Below are 26,056 nucleotides of genomic sequence, written 5' to 3'. Positions count from 1 at the left end.
TTAAGTTGGTTTCCATATACTCTTGCCTTCCTCACTAAAGTGTATTCCGTCTCTTTTTTTTCTTTTTTTTTTATAATTTTCTCTGGCCGTTGAAAGTGTCCCAAGGGATATAATTTAACTCTTTCTGACATGTGGACTTGAGGCATTCGGTCATCCCTATGGCCTTACTGAGGGGGAAGTGGCAGACATTGAGTCTTGGGAGAATACCTATTACTGTAGTATTGTTGGTCTTGTTACTAGTCATTTCAACAGTTTTTTTCTTGCTGTTTAACCAAAGGTTCTGTTTTGCCTGCAGTGTCCTTTCTTAGGAATATGTCATTTCCAATTGTCTGAAGAATAACAGGTAGAGAGAGAGAGTGTATGTGTGCATGTGTGTGTGTTGAGGGATGAGTTTTAAAGAGGTTAGTCCTTAAGTTCCTATGTATGGAATGGGAAATGCATATACAGTTCTTTATATAATTATGAATATGCAATGCTTCCAGTTATCATATAAAATTTTTTTCATTACTGTTTCATTTATATAAAAGCGCTATAAACTAATTTAGTTGCGTAGTTTTGTGGTTCCAAGTTTGTCCCTTTTTACAAATTGATAGATGGTAACAGAAATACTACCGCTAGAGAGTTATGGGGTCCTTTGACTGGCCAGACAGTACTACATTGGATCCTTCTCTTTGGTTACGGTTCTTTCTCTTTGCCTACACACACGCCGAATAGTCTGGCCTATTCTTAACAGATTCTCCTCTGTCCTCACACACCTGACAACACTGAGGTTACTAAACAATTCTTCTTCCCTCAAGGGGTTAACTACTGCACTGTATTTGTTTTGTGGCTACTTTCCTCTTGGTAAGGGTAGAAGAGACTCTTTAGCTACAGTAAGCAGCTCTTCTAGGAGAAGGACACTCCTAAATCAAACCATAGTTCTCTAGTCTTAGGTAGTGCCATAGCCTCTGTACCATGGTCTTCCACTGTCTTGGGTTAGAGTTCTCTTGCTTGAGGGTACAATCAGGCACACTGTTCTATCTAGTTTCTCTTCCTCTTGTTTTGTTAAAAGTTTTCATAGTTTATATAGAAAATATTTATTTTTTAATGTTACTCTTCTTAGAATGTTTCATTTTTCCTTTTTTTCCTTTCCTCACTGGGCTATTTTCCCTGTTGGGGCCCCTGGGCTTATAGCATTCTGCTTTTCCAACTAGGGTTGTAGCTTAGCAAACAATAATAATAATAATAATAATAATAATAATAATAATTGATTCAGAGTCCTTGGCAACAAATGCTTATTTATCCCTAGTTCTTCTAAGATGAGAGAAATTTTAGTACTGATCATAGGTGTGTACTGTATATTCAGTCTCTGGAACACTTGTATGGACAATTTCAGGGGCCTCTCCCTTACTCATTAGTGGGTCTTAAATCTATTAACCATATTTTTGACTAACCTGTACTACACTTTTGAATAGGGTACTTGCAATTTCATAGAATCTTGTGTGTGTATATGTAATTTTTGTATGTCACAACAAAGTGACAAACTTTTCAATTAGGGGTTCTTATTGCGATGAATATATTCATAAGATATTTAGATATTAGTGTGCACATATGTCAAAATACACAATGTATACACATATACAGTATATACAGCATAATTATCCATACCTGGTAACAAAATAGATACCTGGGATATGATTTATGAAAAACCTTTGCCCCCTCCCATTTACAGGCTGTGACTGATGAGGCAGGAGACAAAAAGCTGAACTGAACACTCAAATCAAATTGCACCTCTAGGCTGCATAATTATTCATTGATTAAATGCCTGATTTTATTAATTCTAGAATTGGCTGGTTTACTGGTTGTGTTTTTATATTCTTTAGTTCACTTGCTTTGTAAGCAGCTTTAGGAAGTTCAAAACTGCTAAATATCCTTATATACAGTACAGTATATATTTATACATATATGTGCAATTTTGCATTTATACTTCTATGAGCACTACTCAAAAATGCTTGAAAAAACATTGCATACAAAAAATCACAGTATAAGATAATTAAAAATTAAACTATCAGATACTATATGAAGCCGTTATATTTAGTGATAGAAATGTTTGTTTGTGGGTGGGCCAAGAACTAAAAGCATGTCCAAAAGTTCTAATGAAACGGCTTTCTGAAAATGCATAGTCAAGCAAAATATCCCATCATTAAGGTTCATTGTGATTAGCATAAATTTATCCTTCACTGTGGATCTCTTTAGTACTACTGATTTATTTACAGATTTTTAAACTATGTCTGGCAGCACTTGTAACAAAGAAGTTTATATAAGGACAGAAGTTAGAAAGGAAAATTGCATTATAACAAAAAAAAAAGTGGATTATTTTCCAAGTCTACTTAATGTTGTCTAAAGGATTATTTGCCGTAAAGCCTTTGCAGTACTAGAATCTGATTGAACAGCTATATGCACATAAATGGAGATAAGTTTTATGATAATGAAAATCCTAATACAGTACAGTTGGATACTTAGGGTATTATGATCATTATATAATATGTTGTTTCAGTAGAATCAGGATGAAAATATGCAACTGAATCATTTAAAGTAAGAAGTTTACTTAGTTTAATTGCTTTTTTAGAAGTTATTAAGCAATTATTTTTTTTTTCTAGAGTTTAAGATCTTTATTAGTCCTAGTAATGATTCTTCATATTCATTTATGCTTAGTATATGCACTGATCTTTGTTTTATCCTGTACAGGTATTTTAGCCTGGATTTTGAATCTTCCGACTCATATAAATGTTTTTCATACAAAACATGTTGAATTTAAATTGTATTGACAAGGACATGAAGTTTTACGTGTACTTTTATCACTTTGTAGAAGACTGTTGCAGAGCTTTTGCATAATATTCTGATAATACTTTAGTTCCATGCAATTGAGCGTATGAGTATTTGGCAGAATTTACTATGTAATGTTTTCAATGAGGAATTTAGATCTATTGTTACATATTCAAACCACTGTTAATCAAGCAAACCGAAGGGTACAACAGGTTCAAGAAAAACTTCTGTCTTGTTTAGTGCAATACTGTAGTTGCTGTTTGGGACCAGCAAAATATTTAAATGTTCAGTCTCTATGTGTAATCTTATCTACATTACAATTGGGAAAATCTTAACACAGTTTTGAAATATAACTACATGATATAAATAGACCTTATAGTATCACAATAAATAGATGTTATAGTATCACAACAATACAGTAGGCTACTTTCTGTTACTGAGAAGTTCCTTTCATACATATCTATTGTATTCCTCTTCAAAAATTGATTCTTCGCTACACCCTATCAGTGTATTCATAAGCTCTCTTAGTTATCATGAGGTGGATCTACTGTATTCGGACTCAAATCAACTCATTCCATCCCACACCCGTATGAGCTACATTTCCCTTTTCATGCCAGCGGCCTCCAGATGTTTTGCATTTGTGCTTCCTCGAGTCATTTCCTATATATGAAATGTTTAGTGATGTTGTTCTAATTGCCATTAATTTTTTGATTTCTGTAAATTGTTATTGGGTTAGTGGTTGGAATTTTCAAGTAAAATGTCAAATTTCCTCTATAATCAATGATATAATCTCAAACAAAGCTAATGCCTTATAAGGCATGTACAATATCAAATTTAGCTCTTTTAAATTGGCGGTACATTTTACTGTATACTCAGATATAGTAGATTAAAGTTGATAGAATTGCTTAAGTAAAACTACCAAATAATTTATATAAAAGATATCCTAACAAGGGAAGGCTTTATTTTGTTACATTTGATTTCTTGAGAATTGGACCGAGGTAGGAGTCAGAGTTTTTAACATCTTTGAAAAAGAGATTTATTAGGAAATAATTTTTTATAAACAGTATCTGGCCCTGGCACTTTGAAAGGTTAATCCAAATACAATGTCGGTATTTATCCAACCAACTGAACCTAGAGTATTTGAAGGTAATTCAACATATTTATATGGTACACTAAACTTTATAGGATGGAGGTAAATGTGTGGATGTCTAGAAAATGTAATAGAATCATTTAAAATGAGAAAATTTTTCAAAAAGGGTTTAAAATTGATTTCAATTCTTGTAGATACCTGTAATTCTTCCTGTTTACAGCATCATCATGACAATATTTTGGAATAGGATTATTTCTCCATAATGAATTTGAAACAGATGGCCATATATTACGCTGTACTTGTTCACGCTAAAGAAGCATGTTCAGACATTCAGTTCTATACAGTATTAGGGTTTATAGAAGTGGGAAAAGATTCAGACATTCAGTTCTATACAGTATTAGGGTTTGTAGAAGTGGGAAAAGATTCTGACATTCAGTTCTATACAGTATTAGGGTTTGTAGAAGTGGGAAAAGATTCAGACATTCAGTTCTATACAGTATTAGGGTTTGTAGAAGTGGGAAAAGATTCAGACATTCAGTTCTATACAGTATTAGGGTTTGTAGAAGTGGGAAAAGATTCAGACATTCAGTTCTATACAGTATTAGGGTTTGTAGAAGTGGGAAAAGATTCAGACATTCAGTTCTATACAGTATTAGGGTTTGTAGAAGTGGGAAAAGATTCAGACATTCAGTTCTATACAGTATTAGGGTTTGTAGAAGTGGGAAAAGATTCTGACATTCAGTTCTATACAGTATTAGGGTTTGTAGAAGTGGGAAAAGATTCTGACATTCAGTTCTATACAGTATTAGGGTTTGTAGAAGTGGGAAAAGATTCTGACATTCAGTTCTATACAGTATTAGGGTTTGTAGAAGTGGGAAAAGATTCTGACATTCAGTTCTATACAGTATTAGGGTTTGTAGAAGTGGGAAAAGATTCTGACATTCAGTTCTATACAGTATTAGGGTTTGTAGAAGTGGGAAAAGATTCAGACATTCAGTTCTATACAGTATTAGGGTTTGTAGAAGTGGGAAAAGATTCTGACATTCAGTTCTATACAGTATTAGGGTTTGTAGAAGTGGGAAAAGATTCAGACATTCAGTTCTATACAGTATTAGGGTTTGTAGAAGTGGGAAAAGATTCAGACATTCAGTTCTATACAGTATTAGGGTTTGTAGAAGTGGGAAAAGATTCTGACATTCAGTTCTATACAGTATTAGGGTTTGTAGAAGTGGGAAAAGATTCTGACATTCAGTTCTATACAGTATTAGGGTTTGTAGAAGTGGGAAAAGATTCTGACATTCAGTTCTATACAGTATTAGGGTTTGTAGAAGGGGGAAAAGATTCTGACATTCAGTTCTATACAGTATTAGGGTTTGTAGAAGTGGGAAAAGATTCTGACATTCAGTTCTATACAGTATTAGGGTTTGTAGAAGGGGGAAAAGATTCTGACATTCAGTTCTATACAGTATTAGGGTTTATAGAAGTGGGAAAAGATTCAGACAAAGAAGAACAGTACTAGGGTTTATGTATAGCAGTGGTTTGTATGTACGTTTTTAAAGTTTTTTGTATTCCTACTTTTGTCTTGATACCAAGTGAATTTAACACTCAATTGGCATTGGATCTATTGCACAGTGGAAGTACATATAGTTTATTTCCTTGTTACTGTCATCCAATTAAAGACTAATAAATTTATTAAAATGATTTCTCTGTAATGACAGAATCGTGAAAAGGTTTGTGAAAATATATTTTAAGAGAAAATAAATGGATGCCAACTTTGGCTAGGTCAAAGTCATAAGATACAGTAGATTGTTGCATGCCAGATTTGGTGTTCTTATTCTAACACAGACATTATATTTAATGATTCAGAGGCATTCTTCTAACTTGCAACTGACACTGCAATGGTTATTCAAGGTAAAAAATTCGAAGAGAAAATGAAACCTCCTCTCTCCATACAGGTGAATCTTTTTAACTCGCTCAGTGTTTAAAGTGCTCCATTGGTCAAGTTTTACAATTCTATGCTGTGTACTAAAAACAAGGCTTTTAATTTCTGACAGAACACTTGATCGAGGAAGCTGGGTAGTAAAGAAGAATGACTCCACTGTCCCAATTCATCAAACCTGCATGTTGTTATCCTCATATCTTGTTGAAAGATTTATGAACTAAAAGATTTAAAATGGGTTGATATGAGTAAACCATAAAAATAATGATTAATTATGAATTATTATTACAGTAAACATTGAAAACCAAATATATTTAGCTCTCAGTGCTAAACTTTTAAACTAATACAAGTATATATTTGTTTATTGGCAATACAAGGCTCAGGTTAAGTTTCTTATTGTGGAGTTGAAGGAATGAATTTGGAAATATTTTACATTAATATGGATTTAATACAGTTTATCCTTTTTGATGAACTAGGAAATCAAAGTAAATTAGATATTTTACTGAGTTTATGCAATAAACATCACATGGATGTAATAATAACATGTCTTAATTTATTAACGTAAGTATCGGACTTTGGTTTAGGGGATGATGAACTCCATTTGGCTAAAAAGTAGGTTAGATAGAAAATTGAGGTAAGTTGCAGCAGATGAGCATGTTTCATTGATACTTTCTTTTAATAAGACTGATTCCTTTAAAGACTTTGAAGTTGAAATTTTTTGAATGTTAAATTTAAAGGAAGAATGTTCCTAAAATGATTACTATTTTAGTTTTTCACTTAAAAATGTAACCCAAAATTTCTAAAGAATCACTGAAATAGTTATTAGTTATTTTGTATTTTTCATGTGCTTAATCTGAACATTTGTTTACAATGCCATCTAGCAGTGAGCATAATAGATGTGAATTGAAGGTAACAATAATATTAATATTGTTTTCTCCGAAAGTGTGACCCCTTGGAAATGTTTCATTTACAATCAGTAATTACTTTGTGATAATTTGGTACAGGGTCGAACATCAACACCTAATTCTTTTCAATTTTGGAATGGAATGTCATGTGATAACTTAGCAGTCAGGATTGGTACTTAAAATGACACATTGTAATAAAGCATTTTCAGGGTTCTCCTTTGGTATGAGTATTTTATAAGTCTCAAAACTTGGGTTCAAAGTAGCTGTTTGAATAATCAACATTCCTTTCTAACGATAGTACTCTATACATCTACATTTTGCTTATAAATATTGATATCTCTAGATAATTAATATTAGTATCAAATTTATATGTACAAGATATATTTGGTGTTGAAAATTTTAGTAAATAGAGTCTTTAGATAAGTATTTTCTATGGTGTTATGGTTTTTATGCATATTCATATAGCCTACACTTGCTTAGGAAAACATGAACTGGTTAATTGTAAGTCTTATATGTCATATGCTTATACAGTATACTATTCATTCTTTTTTTTATGTTGATAGGCCAGAGGTCATTTATGTCCGTCAGCCAGAGTGCAAATGCTTTTTAGAAAATTTCCCTTCTGTTGATAATTGTATCTGCCGTTCACACCTGCATGCGGTATTCTGTCACAGTGAACATTATGTTTAGATGCAGCCCAATGAAATTGTAAACTCTGTAAATGTCACTGATAGTCGGAGAATGTTACGCTTGTTTTAAACCCCATCCACAGGAGGTTCATATGCACAGCGGGCAGACGCTGTTACCTAATTTCTGTAATTTTTACTTTGATGGCGATCGCAAGTGTAGAGGATGACTTAGATGAGGAAACCCCAGGCAAACCCATGAAGTGCCTTTGCCCGTCGTTGAGGCACAAGATGGGCGTCTAATTAGGGATCATGTTACCTGACACAGCTCTGACTGCACTCTGCCCTTTGGCTGACACGAGGTCCAAGTCAAAGGTTCGGCTGACAGGGACTGTTTAATCTGATAACTGTAAAAGCGAGGGGATTATGGGCAAATCTAAGTGGCTATTGTTCATTTGCCCCTCGTCTAGATGTTGCTTAATGGAGTCCCATGAGCCCATTACTTCATCATCCACTGAGTCAAAATGCCATGTTATCGCTCTCGGAACTCTACTCTCATATAGTGAAAGTATAGAAAGGTCTTCGTGGTATTAGTTTTGATACTTATGCTTGAAAGTTGAAGAGACTGCTGTAATGCTATTTTAAATGGCATGCACCTTCCTTGGCTTTTCTTTCCTACTTTGCTATTTTTTTTAATGTATCTTGTTACATTTTAAATCTGTTACCTTTGTATCACTGGTCATACAAAAGGTGAATGCCTTGCATGTGTCAGCAGGGTTAACACAGCTCTGAATTTCCAAGATATTTGTTGATTGTTCTAGGTCTTTGGATTGCATAAGGAATATAGATTGTATATTCACCTATTTTATTATTCATTAATTCTTATTTCTGTCATCATTTTTCTTTGTTTCACCAGCGTAATGAGACATTAGGATAATTATCAGGTTTACCAGATGTAAATCTTTTTTATTAGCCACAATGAGGTCAGCATAGTCTTTTATCCGGAATTCATCTTTGGAAAATGTCAGTTATGCCAAGGGCTCAAAGATAATTTATTCCAGCGCAACGTACAAACCTTACGTTCTTTACTATGCATTATTTATTTCACCAAAGCTGAAACTAGCCTAAGTTCTTTTGTAAACACAATTTAACTACCCACTGCTAGTTAGCTGGTTTGAAGCGGGGTAAGTTAGCCCTCCCCCCGCTCCCACCAGCACTAGCCAGTAACCGTCACTTTTTAATTCGCCTAGGTGGAGTGCAGTTGTGTCTCACTCACCTGTTAACTCTTACAACTGGAGTAAAGCTAATTATCCTATTTTTTGTTTCAGGTGGGTGCCCCCATGGTGTTTGCCACCATGGGAGTTTGCCCCGGCATTGAAGGGCGCCTGTGCGCCACCTTCGTGTTTGCTGAGGAGATCCTCACGGTCTCTTCCCTTCGTGCTGAGGTCACTCTTGCACGCAGGTGTCTCCTTGTGATATATGTAGGGAGTGGTCGCCCTCCCAGTGGCTGAGATTTGGTAAAAGAAGATGATGATGGCTAAAAGAGACTCTTCCCCTTTGAGGTCAGCCTCGAAAGGGAAGAAGGCTCGCTGACTTTCTTCTCTATCTTAATCTCTCCAACTTGACTCTACTCGAGCAGCTTCCTCTGGAGGCCGGTCGAGTACTATTGGTCCCCTTGTAACCCTGGGACAACCTCGTGTGGGAGCTCCCCCTGCTGCCTCCACCAGTGGGGCAGCGATGAAGTTCTCCGCGGAGGAGTTCCTCTCAGACGATGCACTTCCTCGGCTTTGGCCGTCCTTGGGGCTGACGTGTTTTCCGTCAAAGGGAAAGCTACAGGAAGTCTTGTGATTGGGTGTGCTCACACTCAAGAGTTGAAACTAAGTATCCTGCTCTCCCCGACGTCCCCTCTGCTTTGGTGGGAGGACAGGAACAGTTGAGAACGAGCACTCGGCGGATTGACTTGTCACAAGATCACGGTGTTGGGAACAGGCTTTGGCTTCGTTCCTGAGGTTGTGCACGAGTTGATCCTATGGCCGGGTTCACCCGAATGAGGAGAAATAAACCAAGCAACGTGGAGGTTCGCCATCAGGTCTTGGACAGTCTGACCTCGCGAGGGAAGACAATCAAACACCTCTTACTGAGCGTCAGGTTCCTTGCCCTTGAGGAGACACTCCGTCAGGAGGAAAAGGTGTAGATCAACCCTCTCGCTTGTGGGAGGAGCGGTCTTCTCCTGAGTGGTCCCTACGAGTGGGTCACCACCGTAAGGCATTAGATTCATTTATGCCATGTTCCAATCCATTGGAGCATAGCTTTTTAGAGCGAGGTGACTATGATGGGAGGAGGTTACCATCTGTTCCCCCACCTTGTCATCATGCGTACTGGGCACAGCGAAGCGCTACGCTAGGGCAGTCTCACATGAGACCGGACCTATAGGTATCAACTCTGGAGTTTAGACCTGTCTCTAAGCGCTCAGCACCTTGTCCTAACACACGGTTTGGTGAGGGGAAAGCAATGTCCCTGTCTCCTTCAGGAGACCAGGAGAGCTCCTCTCCTAGACGCTCTCGGAAGGAGTCGTGCTAGTCCGCCAGAGGCGGGGAACCTCCACGCATTGTCGCGAGCCTTTCCTCCAAACAAGGAGATTAGGAGAGCTTATCTGCTTGAAGAGAGTAAACGCGAGACCCTTTATGAGAGCAAAGCTAAGCGAGCTAGTAAGACCTCGTGCATCTTAGATCCCTATCCCAGGGAGGAGGAACGGGATGAGGTAAGCGAGAGAGCCAGCTCTCACCTCTCACCCAGCAAACATGCTCCCACACTTGGTCGCCCAGGTAGGAGTACAGGCACGTAAGTCTACACTCACCTTTTGCTGTGCCAGCACATCTGGAAGACTCGTTACTTCCAACGAGAACTGATCAAGGCACTCAAGTTACCGACCGACCATATCAGCAACACCGTTCATGGGTAGCACCATCACAACTGGAACGACTGGCAGGTCAGCATAAGACTCTCCCCTCCTCCTCACACGGTAAAGCCTCCAGGAACTTTGTTCTCAAAGGACAATCTCTGGTTTCACGACCTGGTCTTTGCAAAGAGACAAGCAGTTGGTATCCCTTCCATTAATCCACCTGAGGCTTCGTCAGCAATGGTTCCCATCATCCCGTAGGAGTCCCCTAGGGAGATCGATGGTCCATTGAACTCTTGGTGAACTAGCATAGCTAAATAGCCACTACCTCCTCCTCCTGTCATCCAGAAGGCTGCTAGTTATGAGAATTACTTCAAGGCCAAGGATCCTAACATCGCAGATCCGACCTTGGAGAGGTTGGGAGTGACTCCGGTCATGACCCGGAGGAAGAGTAGGAACAAATGACCTCCTCCCCTCCGAGAACTGATCCAATACAACCTCGCATGGAGACTTCTCGCACTAAGAGCTGTAGGCCCCGACCTACAGATAAGGGCCAGAAAGAACCTTCTGTGCCTCGAGCAAAGGTTACCTCTCTCCAGGAAACATTTGATGGTATGAAACCAGCGGAAGCAGCCAAGGAGGGTATTTCCTCCATACTGAGTGAATTCAAGATTCTTCCAAGAGAGAGGAAAAACGCAAAGACATTACTTAAGAACTGGTGTTCTGTGGGTAAATGTCAGGCTCGAGGGGAATAACCTTCCGCCCATCACGCTACTGTTGGACCAGAACATAGCGGACATCCCTCAGAGCCCATTCTACAACAAGAAGGCAAGTTCACGACCTTTTCCCTCTCCGGGCTACTTTGGATGTTAGCTCGGGAGAGGAAGAACCCTTCGATGACGGCTCTGGACCCTTGGACAGATCATTGCCTGCCTCCGCCAGCCCAAAGATCTACCTTTCGGAACAAAAAGATGCAGATTGGATCTTTTTGAAGGTGCTACTTTGCATAGGAAAGTGAACAATTTGGGAGAGCCTGATGATTTTCAAACCAAATGCAAGGATACTGTCCTCGATTAGTTCTGAGATGTGCCAAGACCCAACAGACCTTAGGTAGCTCTACCTTGGTTGAGGGGGGTGAAGGCAGCGAAGAAGATGGTGTACGCACAGGTGGCAGGTACATCAATGTCTCTTTGGGCAATGGACTCATCTAGGCTTCTTCCTCCGCCATATGCAAGGTTGAGGAAGTACCATGAGGGGGTGGGAGATGAGATTTCCCCCTTCTCGATCCAGCTATCATACTTTTGACCCAAAGTTCTTTGGCAAAACTGACTACACTGCCTGTTCTGTTCTAGGATGGGTTGCAAAGTGCCTTGCAATCCACTCCCTTGCTGAATTATTGGTTAGGTACAGTCAGGTATCTTGTTCAGAATGAGGACTTCTCAACTCCTAAGAGGAGAGACACATTGTTTGCCTTTCTACTCTTTGGTGCAAGGACCCTTGAATTCTTAACCAAAAGCATGGTTAATCAGTTTGTCAACTGGGTCTTGAGGTGACGTGACTCAGTAGTCTTAAGATTTCAGAGACAGGAGCCCAGGAGAGAGGTGATGAAGCTCTGAAACGCCCCAATCGATGGCCCATCCTTGTTTAATGGAGATAATATTTAGAGAGTAGCGTACTGGTGGCAACAGGTTAGTTTGAATATTCTTCTCCGAGTTATCACCTCTCGCCCCTATCATCCGGCATCTCCGATGAGGTGAAAATCTTCTCCACCACAATGCCAAAGAAAGAATGCACCCAAGAAGCAGGCAGCAAAGTGGCAGGAATCCAGACCTTCCTATTGTCCCAGAGGAGGAAGAAAGGGAAAAGGCAATAAAAAGCCCCAGCGAGGACGGCTCCGCTATGGAGGACAATTATCCAACTAGTCTACCGGTGGGGAAATGCTTATAACACAGATTGCAGAGGTGGATTTCCTATGGAGCCTACCCCCGGGCAACTTTCGTATTAAGAAAGTGGTACATCGTCCATTTCACTGACTTACATGACTGCAAGGTCTTACGCAAAGGGATCAGCGAAGGACCAGCCCTTACTGGCCAAAGTCAGGACTATTCTAGAGAAGAACGCTCTTCAGGAGCTCCTGGGAGGGTCTCCAGGCTTCTACAGTTGCTTATTTCTTGTAGGAAAGGCGTTTGGAGGCTGGAGACCCGTTATCGACCTCTCGGCCTTGAACGAGTTTGTTCTGTAGATTCCGTTCAAAATAGAGAGGATTCAAACGATCAGACCGGCTGTCAGACCAAATGACTTCATGATCTCTCTGAACCTGAAAGTTGAGTACAGTACTTCCAAATCCCAATACACCAGTCATCAAGGAAGTGCCTCCGCTTTACCATCAAAGAACAGATATACCAGTTCAAGGTGCTGTGCTTCAACCTGTCCAAAGCACCTTGGGTGTTCACGAGAGTTTTCACTCTTGTATTCACCTGGATGCACAAGAACGGCATTCATCTCTTTCGTTATCTAGATGACCGGCTGATTCTTGCAGACTTGGGGGAGAACCTTCTCTATTGAGAAATACTCCTTGCCATTTGTCAGGATCTGGGGGCTCTGATAAATCGTAAGAAGTCTCAGCTGCACCTGGTCAAGATATGGTTCATCTAGTAATGAGAATCGGGACCACACTAGGAAAAAATCTCCCCGTCCTAGGACAGAGCGAAGAGACTGAAATAGGTAGCCCAGAGCTTCCTTGCGAGAGACGAGTTTCTACCACATCAATGGCAAAAGCTGCTGGGACACCTAACTTCTCGAGAGAAGTTGGTTTCCCACAGCCGTCTCCACATTCGGTCACTAAAGTGCCAAGGTCTCAGCACAGAGACCCACTAAGTACCTTAGTACTAGTGGGTCCCGAGCAGAATAGAGACCCGAGTTCATGGGTGCTGGCCACTAACCTACTCAAAGGGATAGACCTCTCTCCTCCTCCGGATTTGTTGCTCCTCACGGATGCATCAGGGTTGGGGCTCATCTGTTACACCCGACGGCATCCGGGCTCTGGTCTGAATCCGAAAGGCGGTGCCACAAAGGCCTCCAAGAAATGAGGGCAGTCTTTCTGGACCTCTTTTGTTGCCTTCGGCTCCTTCCAGGACACCACGTAATGCTGATGAGCGACAACACTACATTGGTGACCCATAAACAAGGCGGTAGTTTTTCATAGCACCTATGCCAGCTAGCTGTAGAAATCCTCAGGTGGACGGAAGAAAACTTGGTAGCCCTAACAGTTTGCTTCATCCCTGGCCAGAAGAACGTGCTGCCAGACAATCTGACCAGAAGGACTCGGTTGGCTCTGAGTTGTCCTTAAATCAACAAATAGCCAACAAAGTTTTGACTTTGTGAGATTCGCCAACAATAGACCTGTTCACAACGTCTCTCAACGGGAAACTTCCGGTGTACTGCTCACACCAGTACTAGACCCACAAAAGTTTTGAGAGGACGCTGTCCAACACCTGTGGGACAGGATGGATGTCTATGCGTTTCCCCCTTCTGCCTGGTAAGGAGACTAATGAAGAAAGTAAGGGCAACGTAAGATCTAACGATGTCCCTCATAGTTCCACTGTGGCAACATGCAGAGTAGTTTCCAGACCTCCTGTATGTACTCACATAGACACCAAGAGAACTTTCCCAACTTCACGATCTACGCAGACAACCACACGTGAAGATCTTTCATCAAGCGATTCCATCGCTACGTTTCACGCCTGGAGGTTATCCAGCAATTCCTAGCAAAGAGAGGCTTTTCGAAGTCAGTTGTGAGAGACACAACAGGATATCTCCAGGACTCATCAACTACAGTGTAGCTATCAAAGGTGACCGTCTTTTGGGCAGGGTCTCTCGCCTCTCAGTGCCTCTATACTAACAATAGCAGAGTTTTTACTGTTACTCAGGGAGGAAAAACTATTCAGTGTTGGCAGTGAAAGACTTTCGCTCAGCCTTGAGCCTTGACTTTGAGCTGAACGGAGTTAATATTTCCTCAACAGAATTGTCACTCCTCATACGAAACTTTGAGGGGTCCTGCCCTCAGTCGGAAGTTAGACAACCTCTGTGGAACGTTGTCGAGGTCTTACGTTCCCTGAAAGGAGCCCCTTACGAATCTCTCAGCCAAGCCTTGGACAAAGACTTGACCTTAAAGACGGCTTTCCTGTTAGCCCTAACTTCTGTGAGGAAAGGCAGCGAGCTTCATAGTCTTTCATACGACATATCCCATTCAAAAGGGAATGGAAGCAGGTCACACTCAGTTTTGTCTTTAAGTCTGTTGCAAACACTCAAAATCCAGCTGCGGCAGATCCTAGATTCGAACCTGACCTCAATTTTCCGTGGGTATGACACCCTGTGGGCAACCTTTCTATTTTTTTATCGAATGTTATTTCCCCGACCTCCTATCAAGGGGGGTAAGGGGAATGATTTACAGTATGGTTTTCTGATGTCATGACCCAATTGTGTCTAAAAGCCTTTTTCTAAAGAGAATTCTTTATTCTCCAGTAATGATTACCCAGGCCATCATCCTACGAGGATAACGTGGTGCAAGGAGCCCTCAGAGTCAACATGAACTAGAGGCCATCCAGGCACAGTTTTCAGCCAGTTGGACACGAAATTCCACCCACATTAAGGTGAGTGTATAATAAAGAGTGGAAGGTTTGTATGTTGCTCAGGAACAAATGGCAAATTTGGAAGTAATTTGTATTTTTCCTAGCAATACAAACCAGCTCTTTACACATACTGGCCCACCAGCACCAGCCCCAAAAAGTCCTGCCATAATCAAAAGGTGATGGTTAGTCACTAGTGCTGGTGAGAGCAGGGGTTAAACTACCATGCTCCACCCTCCCTAACTAGCAGTGGGTAGTTGATTTATGTTTACAAAAAATCTTTGGCTAATTTCAGCTTCGCCAAAATAAATAATGCATAGTAAAGAGCTCCAGGTTTGTTCTAAATCTGTCATGTTTGAGGGACACCATTGACATCAAAATAAAATAACACTGCCTTGACTATTGAGTCTAGTGTTATGGTGGAAGTAACTTTGGAAAGTTGTTGAGTCTTTCTGATACCCTGTGCTTTTACAATACTTATTCATTAATTTGTCAATCTTTTTAATTTTTGGAGTAAGATGTGCAAGATAGGTACAATCTTCAGGGTTCTTAACAATTCTGTATGGTAAGGTTGCTGGTTTTATACCCTTATCCTCTACTACAGTATACACTGGTACCCATTAACAGCCAGTGAACTGAATTGTGTTAGGCTGGAACCAGTCTTGAACCTAGCCAAAATTTACTCATTTCTGTCTACTCCCCTTTTATCATCTTTCAAAGAATGATTGTTACAATGAAGCTTTTTTATTATTGGTGTTTCAAAGGATATCTAATTAACCTACTTTCTTAGACTGGTGATAGCAGATTCCAAAATTATTCTTATGTATGGCCAAGTACTAGTGATATAATGGCTTTTGTTTCACTCCAGTTTATGCTGTGGCCATCATCCATATTTTTAAAAAATCCCTGAAGTCTTGGAGCCATCTCTTATTGTTTGGAATCCACTTACCTTACATGTTTTTGAAACATTGTAATTAACTTGATTTATATTATTCACCAGCTAGTTTTAAGATACTGAAAAATAAGCCTTTAGTTGCATTTGAGGTTCAGTAACATTTTGTATGTTTTCAACCTATATCTCTTTCTCATTTTTTCATATTTCTAAATAGAATATGCTTGATTTAGTTATTGAGTCAGGTGATGTATAGACTTAAATTCTTTTTCCAAATACCTCATGACTATATCTTAATTACTCTGAGAAACAGATTTCAGACAACTGTAATCTTAGCTGAGAAATCATAGTCATTTTAGAAATGAATGTTAAGTAGAGAGAATGTTGTTTTCTATATGCAGTTATGATCGAAAAGGGTTATAACCATTTTAGTCTGGATTTTATAGTTGGAAATAGTGTATTGAAAGACCATTGAAATTTTCACAGCTTTTGCTTGTATGGTAATATATCAGTAATGTATCTTGTCCCGAGGATTTTGAACTGTTCTTGTGGCAATGAGCATTAAGAGAGAAAAAATTGCTGGTCATGCTCAAGTTGATTTATTTAATTTTCTCGAGGCCAAGAATTAATTCTTGATTAAATGGTTTTACATTATTCAAAGGCATTTTATGGTCATTGATTTTCTATTAGGAAATAGATTTATTTTGTATAGGAGGATGAAAGGCTGTTAGGAACGATGATCAGAACTCGTGCTCTTGTGATAATTTGTTCTTGTCGGTTTGTAAGGGTACTTAGTTAATGGTTAAGAGGTCTTTAATAATTTCCATTGGTTCCTTCATTATCTCATGGTTCATTTATTTTCTTTTAATCTAAAAGTGTGACTGATTTCATTCTCCGATCGGATATTTTATTTATGGCATTTCACTATGTAATCAGCTCTGGAGGGAAGATTTGCAATTGTTGTATTTTACAACACTATTTCTAAGAAGACCTGTTGAAGGGACCAATCTTATTTTGCCAAAGTCACTTTATTAAAATGTTTTAATTAACACAGCAAAGACCATACATGCAGTATAATTTGGTCTTATATGGTAACAAAGTAGTTTATTGTATTTATTGGGCATACAGTACTACATTCTATTTTCTATTTGTTCCAGCGCAAAAAAACACTCCATTACAGAGCAAGCATACTTTCTTAATTAAAGGAGTTCGCTAATGAGTTTGACTGGCTTCCTTATGTGCGCAATCACATGCAATAGTGTTTTGTTCCTTCAGACAAAGAATTTTCACGAGAGGTTAAACCTCATGAGTCATCTCACGACATTCTTGTAACTCTTAAAGAATCAGAGCTTGAGGTGGATACTCACCCTTGCGCGTGCTCCAAGGAGTGTGCTCACATCCCAAAGTGTTCTTACACCTGAGAGGAAGATGTGAAGTAGTTGCTCATTCTTTCATATGTAAAAGCTGTAGATTGCAGTTCCTCCTTTGAGGAAGAGCTAGCTCTTGTTGATCCTCATTTTTTGCATGCACCTTGAGGCGTAATTACATTTGTGAAGAAGAGCTGTCACTTGAAGTTCATCCTCGGCTTCTTGTATGTATGTCCCAGAGCGTGCCAACTACTCGAAAGTTGAACGGTATTATGTGGTTGATACTCATTCCCCTGTGCACGCTAAGTTATGCATGCTAATCACGGGGTGCTCTCACACCCTTCCGATAAAGAACTTTTTGATGAAGTGGTTTCTCAGCAACAGACACACATGCCACAGGATGCTCCCACTTCTCGAAAGAGGAATTTCTGCATGAATTGGAAACATTCTCGTGTGTTCGCACTCCGTAGTGCACATGTTCTTCAGAAAAAGAATTCTTGGAAGCGCTTACATTTTTCAGAAGCAAAACTGCCTTTTGAAGTTGAAATTTATATTTGTGCACTCCCCTCGGCACTTGATTGCTTGAGTGTGAATATTCGGCAATGAGAGAAATTTCTATCCATAATAGATGTCGAGTACTGTTCAGTTACATTCACCTCTTGATGGCTTGTGCATGCAAGAGCTTATGAACAATCTTACCCATCTCCTGGCCATAGAGATGATGTTATTTCGCTATCACCTGGTGGCGGATACTTGTCTGAGCACTATATGTCTAGGCACTCGCACACATTTATCCAATAGGCAGCTCTCATGTAGAACCAGGAGAGAACTCGAACAATCACACATTTCCAGGAAGACCTATACGACCATTCGGCGCACATCTGTGTGACTGATCATGTTTTTGTGAAAAACACTTGCCTACCAGAGTGCTTATTAGAAAAAAACCACATCCTGTCAGCTCCAATGGTAAACACAATTACCGGAGTGCACTTGTTCCTTAACAGCAATGGGTCTATTCCAAATTTGTAAATATGTATCTCAAAAGTACATCTATTTAGTCAGCTTTTTTTTTTTCATTTATAATGGCAAAGGCACAGAATAGGTAGATAAAATGTTGAAATGTCTCAATTAAAACCTTGCTTTTGATTCCTCTGATAATGTTTCTGTGTTTATCATTATGTACTTTATTTAGTCCTATGCGTTTCCTGCTTATGTTCTGTTTTATGGAAACTTTGTATATTTCAATGTAAATAAACAATTATTTTTATATCCTTATCGACATTTTCATCTTTTTCGTTTAATCTATTTAACAGCACATCATAGGCTGCTGCTTTTCTGTATTTGTCAGGGTAATCCTTACTTTTTATTTTCCAAATGGATTGGTATCCATTGTAAATAACGATAAATCCAGAACAAAATAGCTTATCCTCTCGGGACAAGGCCATTGCATTAGCAACACTTCAATGTTGACTGCATGATGGTTTGTGTGGAACTTATGGCAGGACTCTAGGCAACCGCATATATGTGCGAACTGGCAGTGAGTTCAAGCGAACAGACGAAAAGAATTTTTATATTAGCTTCAGTTCATCCAATCACTTTTGGTGTGCCTTCAGTTCAAAATATCCCCATACACGCTCTAATAATCCTGAAGAAACCGGTTAAATCTGGTTCCTTTTATCAGCCTGTCCATTAAAATTGAGTGTGTCTGAAGGCCTTAAGGAATCAAGATTGCCTTATTGTGTTGGTCCAAGGAATAGAAAAGTCTGGAGTGCACTCACTCAGACAGAGTCTGAAAGTCTACTCTGTAGTGATGATGAGTGACAACATTACCATAATGGCATACATCAGCAAACAAGGAGGTATGTTTCCCAGAACATCTGCGACTTTGTGGAACAGGCTCGATCTTGACCACTAAACAACACACTATAGCTGTTAATTCTAGGAAAATGGAGTGTAATCGTCAACAAGCTCAGTCCTCAGGGGCAATTGGTGGGAGCCGAAAGATCCCTTCATCCTCTAGTAGTGATGGAATCTTTTGATTTTATGGGGTTACCGGTTGATAGATATGTTTGCCAGAAGGCAAAAAAGAAAATTACCTGTGTTCTGTTTGCCAGTCCCCAACTATCTAGCGCGGCGGTCACTATCCAGTGGTCCGTGAGAAAACTTTTAAGGTCCACAGAAATATTTGGGCAATTTATCTGTTTTTATGCTTAATTCTCCTCAGGAAACTCTTATACAAATTTCACAGAAAAAGGAGAACCCCGAGTTAATTTATCATTGGAGAGCGATTTAACTTTATACATTTGAATCCAGCATTTAACAAAACAAAAGAATATTAATTAACTAATAACATTAAATACCAAAATTTAAACATTATAAATGTGAATTTTCCTAGAACTTACATCAGATTAGACTAAACATGTGCTATTGTGTTTGAAAACCATATCGAACCCAGTTACCCTCCCTGCTTCAGTAAGAGGGTTGTGGCTTGATTGGTAACGTCTCTGCCTGGCGTTTGCCAGATGAGGGTTCGAGTCCCGCTCAGACTTGTTAGTGCCTTAAGTGTCTGCAACCTCACCATCCTTGTGCGCTAAGGTGGGGGAAGTTTGGGGGAGCCTATAGGTCTATCTGCTGAGTCATCAGCAGCCATTGTCTGGCCCTGTGGTCCTAGCTTGGGTGCTGATCATACAATATATGGTCAGTCTCTAGGGCATTGTCCTGATTATTAGTGCATTGTCACTGTCCCTTGCCTCTACCATTCATGAGCAACCTTTAAAACTTTAAACAGTCAAAGACAGTGTATAGCTGTTGTAGGACCTGAAAATGTGTAAAATTTTGGTAACTTAGGGCCAATTATTATTTTTTTGTAATTCTAGTGTTTTCCTACAAGTTTGCATTGATAGATTAGTTTAGGAAGTCTTTTGGTGTATCTATATAATTTATACATGAAACTTATCAAGCACAATATGCAACTGTTGTTCAAATTACCTATTCTTCTGTTTTTGTTTTGGTTTTCAAAGTCGAATAGAATAGGATACAATAAACCCTTCATTAGAAAGAAGAGCAAGCAAATATTTTTTGCATTTCTTGAGAATCGTGAGCTGATCATTGAATTGGAGCATTCGCATTCCTAGTCAGGCACCATTAGAAAGAATATTCGAACTGGAGGCGGAAAAAAAATTATGAAATTTGTTTTTATTTAAGATTCTGATAGTGACCAGGATCCACGGCCTCTTTGTATTATGTGTTCTGAAAGACACTTGCAATCAAAACACAGATTTAGCTAAGAAAATGGAATATTTTCAAAGAAGACATGCTTTAAAGTAATGGTCGTTCAAGGTAAGCCATTATTGAAGGCTCGTATGTGATAGCACTTCAACAGCACATAAAGTCACTGACATCCTTTTTGGGGCTGTTATCACACAAAGGAAGAAGATCATAGGCATGGCAATATGTGGATAATCGATCTATTTGCAGCAAACAAAAATAATATTAAACATTCAAGCTTGAACGGAAAAAATAAATTCTTGCCGATCTATAATGTGAAGACAATCTCAAAGCAAAATTCCAGTCATCCTTATCAAGAACTCATTTTTGGATCTCTATAGAATATGGATACCCTTCACTGAGTGAAAAAGCAATGACAAAATTTCATTCAATTTTCAACAACATATTCGTGTGGAAAGATATTTTCATCTGTCACAGAACTTAAGACTCACTACCGGTCTTGGATTAATATAAAATAGTCTCTCTGCCTTGCAGTAATGTTATTAGAGCCAAAAATTCACAAAGTTATCTCAAACAAGCCGGGGCAAATATCACGCTAAAAATAAATACTGCTTAAATAAACTTCTAATTTATATTTTTATTAAATTAAATTTTGACTTTTTTTTTTTTATATTGAATGCATATGTTTCATATTAATACATCAAAAGCTCTTTGCTTGTCATTATATAAATGTATTCACCTTTTTAGAAGTTCATAAAAGTGGTCTGCCAAATTTAGAATTATACATTTAGCACCACTAAAAGATGCATTTCAGAACTCTTGGGACAACCTTCAAGTCTATACTTTTCCACCCTTTTGCGTGCTTTGAACGGTAGTCATCCAGGACTGATTACTCTGAACCTCAGAGTAACCCGGATAGTTCTCAAATCGCCATTTGTCGAATGGTACGTGGTACCTAGACCTAATGATGCTCATGATTTTCCCAATCTTCATTACCAGTCACACCTGCAGAGGTACCACAACTCTGTAACATCCTTGTCACCTAACAGGTGGAGGCTATTCAGTATATCCTCCAAGTGAAAGGCTTATCACAACGCGCTGCAAAGGAGATGCCTGGATATCTCCTGAAATATGCAACGGTAATTTATCAGACAAAGTCGTCAATTTTCTCTAATTGATGATGTTGAAAGTTAAGTCTCCGGTCAAAGCCTCTATTCAACAATTTGTCTACTTTAGCAAAGAGTAGCTCCTCTCAGTCAGCTGTGTAAAACTATCGCTCAGCCTTGAGCCAAGTCATTAAACTTGAGACCTCTCATCGTCCTAGGAACTGTCAGTACAGAAAAGTTTTGAACAATCATGCCCATCAAAAGAACTCAAACCACTAGTGTGGGATGTTACCCCGAGTTCTAAGATCCCTAAAGAGGGCTCTGTATGAACCATTATGGCAAGCGTTAGATAAGGATCTGACTTAAGACAGTGTTCCTGTTTGCCTTGTCCTGGGTGAATCGACTAAGGGAAATACGCAGTATTTCTATCGCAAATCCTTCTGAAGGTTAGAGGAAGGTTTCCTTCACCTTCATTCCAGAGTTTATTGCTAAAACCTAGAACTGCTGTGGAAAGTCCAAGGTTTGAGACGTTCTCCATCTCCTCCCTTATGAATATGACTGATAATCTAGAGTATTTCCTTCTCTTTGAGGGCATTTAGACGCTACCTGAAGTAACTCGAGCCTTCACAGACCACGACTTCAAAACTTATGCATGAGTTCAAATAATATGCAAGAAGATAATCTCCAAAAACACCATCTCCTTTTGGCTTTGAGAAACAATAAGGAAACTGTATCCAACACAACCGGGGAATCACAAGGAGCCTACACAGGCACACATTCACTAAGTCGGGTTTGTGCAATACTAGCCTTTTGGAAGAACCTGTCAGTGGTGCAAATGTTGAAGGTGGATTACTGGATATGATAGACAACCCTCACAGCCCAATCTGAGGGAATATATCCACTAAAGTCTTTTGACACATTTTCCCGAGGACCTGTGGTAGCAGCTTATGAGGTGGCATTGCCTACCGAGCTCCCTCACAGGACAAGAATCATGTAATCTGAAATAGCAGTTGCGTCAACTTTAGGGGTACCGTGGTCCTGCCGTTAATCGCTGGAACAGACTCTGATGCTGAAGCCTATCAACTGAGAATATTTTCATTGGCTGTTAGGAGCCTGATTGTAGTTGTCACTTGCACTGCTTCAAGTCCAAGTGTTTGTGGTCCCAGGATTTTAAACCAGTCAGTATGGATTAGTCTCCCATTGAAGGACGTAGGTTTGTATCTGTGTAGGAACATATCACAGAATATTCAGGTAATTTTTATGATTCCTAACTATACAAACCTGAGTCCAACTTCCCCATGGAGCAAACCTTTACAGAAAGGATTGCGTTTCTCTTAATCAAGCGAGCTAGATTTGGAAGGACTGGAAACCATCATCATAATTTGGGTCTTGCCCCCCCCTCTGCCAAGTGCCCATGTAGGTATCTCATCCAGACAATGGACCAAATAGTTTGATGGTGTGAACAGTAGCCAATATGTTCAGATTTGGAACTCTATGAATTTAATCAGGTCACTATGCAGTGAATATAATGTTTGTACAAAAAGATAGGATGGTTATGAACCATCCCACAATTGCTAACAAAGTCAAACTATTCCTGGAGTACTGGCAGGGTGAAGATTTCCAACAACTCCCCAGTAATTACCAACGTGTTGTTATAATTTTAGCAGTTGAGTTTCTAACTTGACTGAAATCATACTCCTAATAAAAGGTTTGTACACATAGGAAAAATACAAATTACTTGAAAATTTGTGTTGTTAATGCTGTGAGCTCCAAAACAATGAGTAACAGGAAATACCTGTTGTTCCCCTTTATCAGTGCTTTGTTCATTGGGCATTTGTCTATAACTAATACGTAATGTCTGTTGACTGCTGATGTATAATAATACTTATATGTTGGTCAGTTTTATTTACTGAAGTAATGTGTGTTAATATGCATAAAAACCACTCCTAAACGAAATCTTGACTATATAATATACTGCGGAAGTGTTGGTCTTTAACTGATATATATATATTTCAATCATGAACAATTGGGGTAGCTGTTTTCATGATTTCATTTTAATATCTGATACACCTTAGTTCAAGAAGACTACTTTTTATGAATGGTATCTCAAATAATAGTAGAATTTGAAGTAATTTTTAAGATTAGATATAATTGTATCTGAATGCTGTTAAATATGGCTACGGATTCTTGGTATGGTATTAGTTTTGTTAATTGTTTTGTTAGATTCAGTGAAATAAGAAAATCCTGCATCGTAGAATGAGTTTTTTGTTTAACATTATTACATTATTCTATATTTGATAAAACTAATGGTTTTATCAGAATTATATATCTACTGTTATAGTTAACCATGTTTACCTTTTATTAATCTGCAGGAGACGGGTAGGACAGAATTGTCTGAAGGATGGAACCCACCTGGTAAGTACCGTAGCCCCTATATATACCATTAAATATATGAATATATCCCATATTAGATATGAGTTTCTGAAGTAAATGAAGATCAAAGAGAGAGGTTGTGGAAGTGTGTTTGGAAAGGTTTCAGCCATCAAAACTTATATTTAGTGTAATGGAAATCCAATAGCTTGCTTAACCAAGGCACTCTAACTAAACAACTATTTGTCTTGTCTTTTTGTGTGAGCCATCTGTTAGTTATTTTTTTAGTAATTGCATCAATGTGTTAAAATCATATGGCCAGGACAATAAACTTTAAAAAATCCTTTGTTCCCACAATTATACAAACCTTTCATCTATTAGAAAAGGGATGTGCCTTGAACAGGGCTGGAGTGGTCATTGAATCATTAACACCTGTAGTAGAATAGCCATTTATGTTTTTGACCCCAGCAGGTACAGACATATCGTAGCGTTGCTCTTGCCCAATTGTTGGATGTTTTCCGAAATTTGATTGCGACAAACATTTGTTTTTATTCTAGCCTTTTGTGAGTTTTCTCACTTGTAAGCAGAAGCACACCAGAAGTTAAGCTCCAAAGTTATCTGTTATTTTGCACAAGTTAGCAAAAAGACGTCCTTTTAGTACTTGTTGGATAAATGGTAATTTTACTCCATTATGCAAATACATTTGTGGTAGCTCAGGTCAAGCTGATGACCACCCAGTTTCCATAACTCCCATTTGTTCCAACACAGAGACTTACCTCAAAACACTTTCTTAGGAGTTACCTGGAACCTCCTCTCAAACGACCAGAGTTTTGTGTAGTTTACCCTACTCCCATTTTCTATAATGGTAGGCCTAGCGGAGGAAAACGTGCCCTGAGGGCAAACCAAGGTAGGCCTCATGCTCTCTCGGGTCTTAAGCTTCAGTAAGTTCTCTGGTCGCGTCGTGATATCATCTCGACGCTCCTCTTATCTCATTGCGACCCTTGTGTCCCCGACTAGTGTACCGTGTGGTTACCGCATGGCCCGTTGTGCTCTCCCTCGTGCTTAGTGCTTTTACCTTGTGCTTTGTGCTTTTACAGTACTGTATATTCCTTTGTGCTTTCCCTTGTGCTTGTTAGTCTTGTGCTCGTCGTGCAGGTGCAGTGGGTACGCTTCGGTACCAAGAATAAGAAGTCTTCCTAGAGGTCGCCCAATAAGGCTAGCACCTCTTCGCCCTTGACGTCTCCAGGAGGAACGTCAATTAGAGTTTCCCTACCACCTTCCCCTACCCAGAGTAGGGGACGAGGTTGCGGGGAAGAAGCCAGTAGCTCTTCCCCAGGAGTCTGTTCTTCATGATAGTGGGGTAGCAGATTCTTTCCAGGCAAGTGGTGGGCCTGAAGGTGAGGTTAGTGGGTGTCTTAGAGACGGTGCCCTGGTGCTCGCGGGTCACGTCTCGTCTGTTTTTCCCTTGTGGAGTAAAAAATGTCCCTGTCTCTTTGCCCGCTTACAGAAGAAACAGGCAAAGATATAGATATTTATAATAGCCTTCTAGTTACTGGATAATTCTCTGAACAGTATTCTAGAATCTCGCACACTAACACTATGAGAGAGTCCTGTTCTACTGTATTTCTCCTTCCTCTCCAAAGCTTGAGTTCAACTTCATATTCCTCTGGAACAGTTATATAGTCTAAAGTATATGATTTTTATACATATTCAATGTAGGAACCAAATCCTGGAATGTGGTGCAAATAAAATAACTAAGCATCAATGAGCACAATTACCTTGCAACACTGTGATAATTAGTGAATATATCATAAAACTGGATAATTACAAAATTCACAAATAACATAAAATGGTTCGCATAATATAACTTGAATCTACTTTATGGAGGGTTAGGTCTATATCGCTGACTGATAGCTACTCTGGGCATTTTAACTTCAATATTTCTGTGGCAGATTCGAAACATTTTCGGAAACCTTGGTCATTAGCTTGCATTTTAGTAACATTCCACTCTGAGACTTTTATCTGGGTTGAGCACTCAAGCATATCTGTGCTGATTGCAATTAAGAGAGGGCTTTACTTTCTGTAAGAACTGCTTCTAGCATGCAGAAATACAAATTGAAAATCTAATTGTTGCTACACAAATACAAACCGTTGTTGGTTACATAGGAGAAGGATATAGGTTACCCAGGATTAGTCTAGAA

At 39.2% G+C, this 26,056-nt stretch overlaps 1 long non-coding RNA gene across 2 annotated transcripts in view; it reads left to right on the top strand.

Moving 5' to 3' along the window:
* The first annotated feature begins 5,319 nt into the window (after nt 1–5,319).
* Nucleotides 5,320–26,056, top strand: part of LOC137637513 (uncharacterized) — a 49,472-nt gene continuing 28,735 nt past the window's right edge. Inside the window, exons 1-2 of one of the 2 annotated variants that reach the window (XR_011043678.1) lie at nt 5,320–6,743; nt 23,858–23,900. This is a non-coding gene — a long non-coding RNA (uncharacterized lncRNA). Of the gene's footprint in view, nt 6,744–8,524; nt 23,901–26,056 lie in introns of those variants that run through there. The other variant, XR_011043677.1, reaches the window with a different exon arrangement.

Source organism: Palaemon carinicauda, unplaced genomic scaffold (assembly GCF_036898095.1).
Source record: "Palaemon carinicauda isolate YSFRI2023 unplaced genomic scaffold, ASM3689809v2 scaffold80, whole genome shotgun sequence".
Classification (NCBI taxonomy): domain Eukaryota; kingdom Metazoa; phylum Arthropoda; class Malacostraca; order Decapoda; family Palaemonidae; genus Palaemon; species Palaemon carinicauda.
The sequence above is the reverse complement of the archived record's forward strand: the minus strand, read 5'-3'. Positions and strand labels throughout refer to the sequence as shown.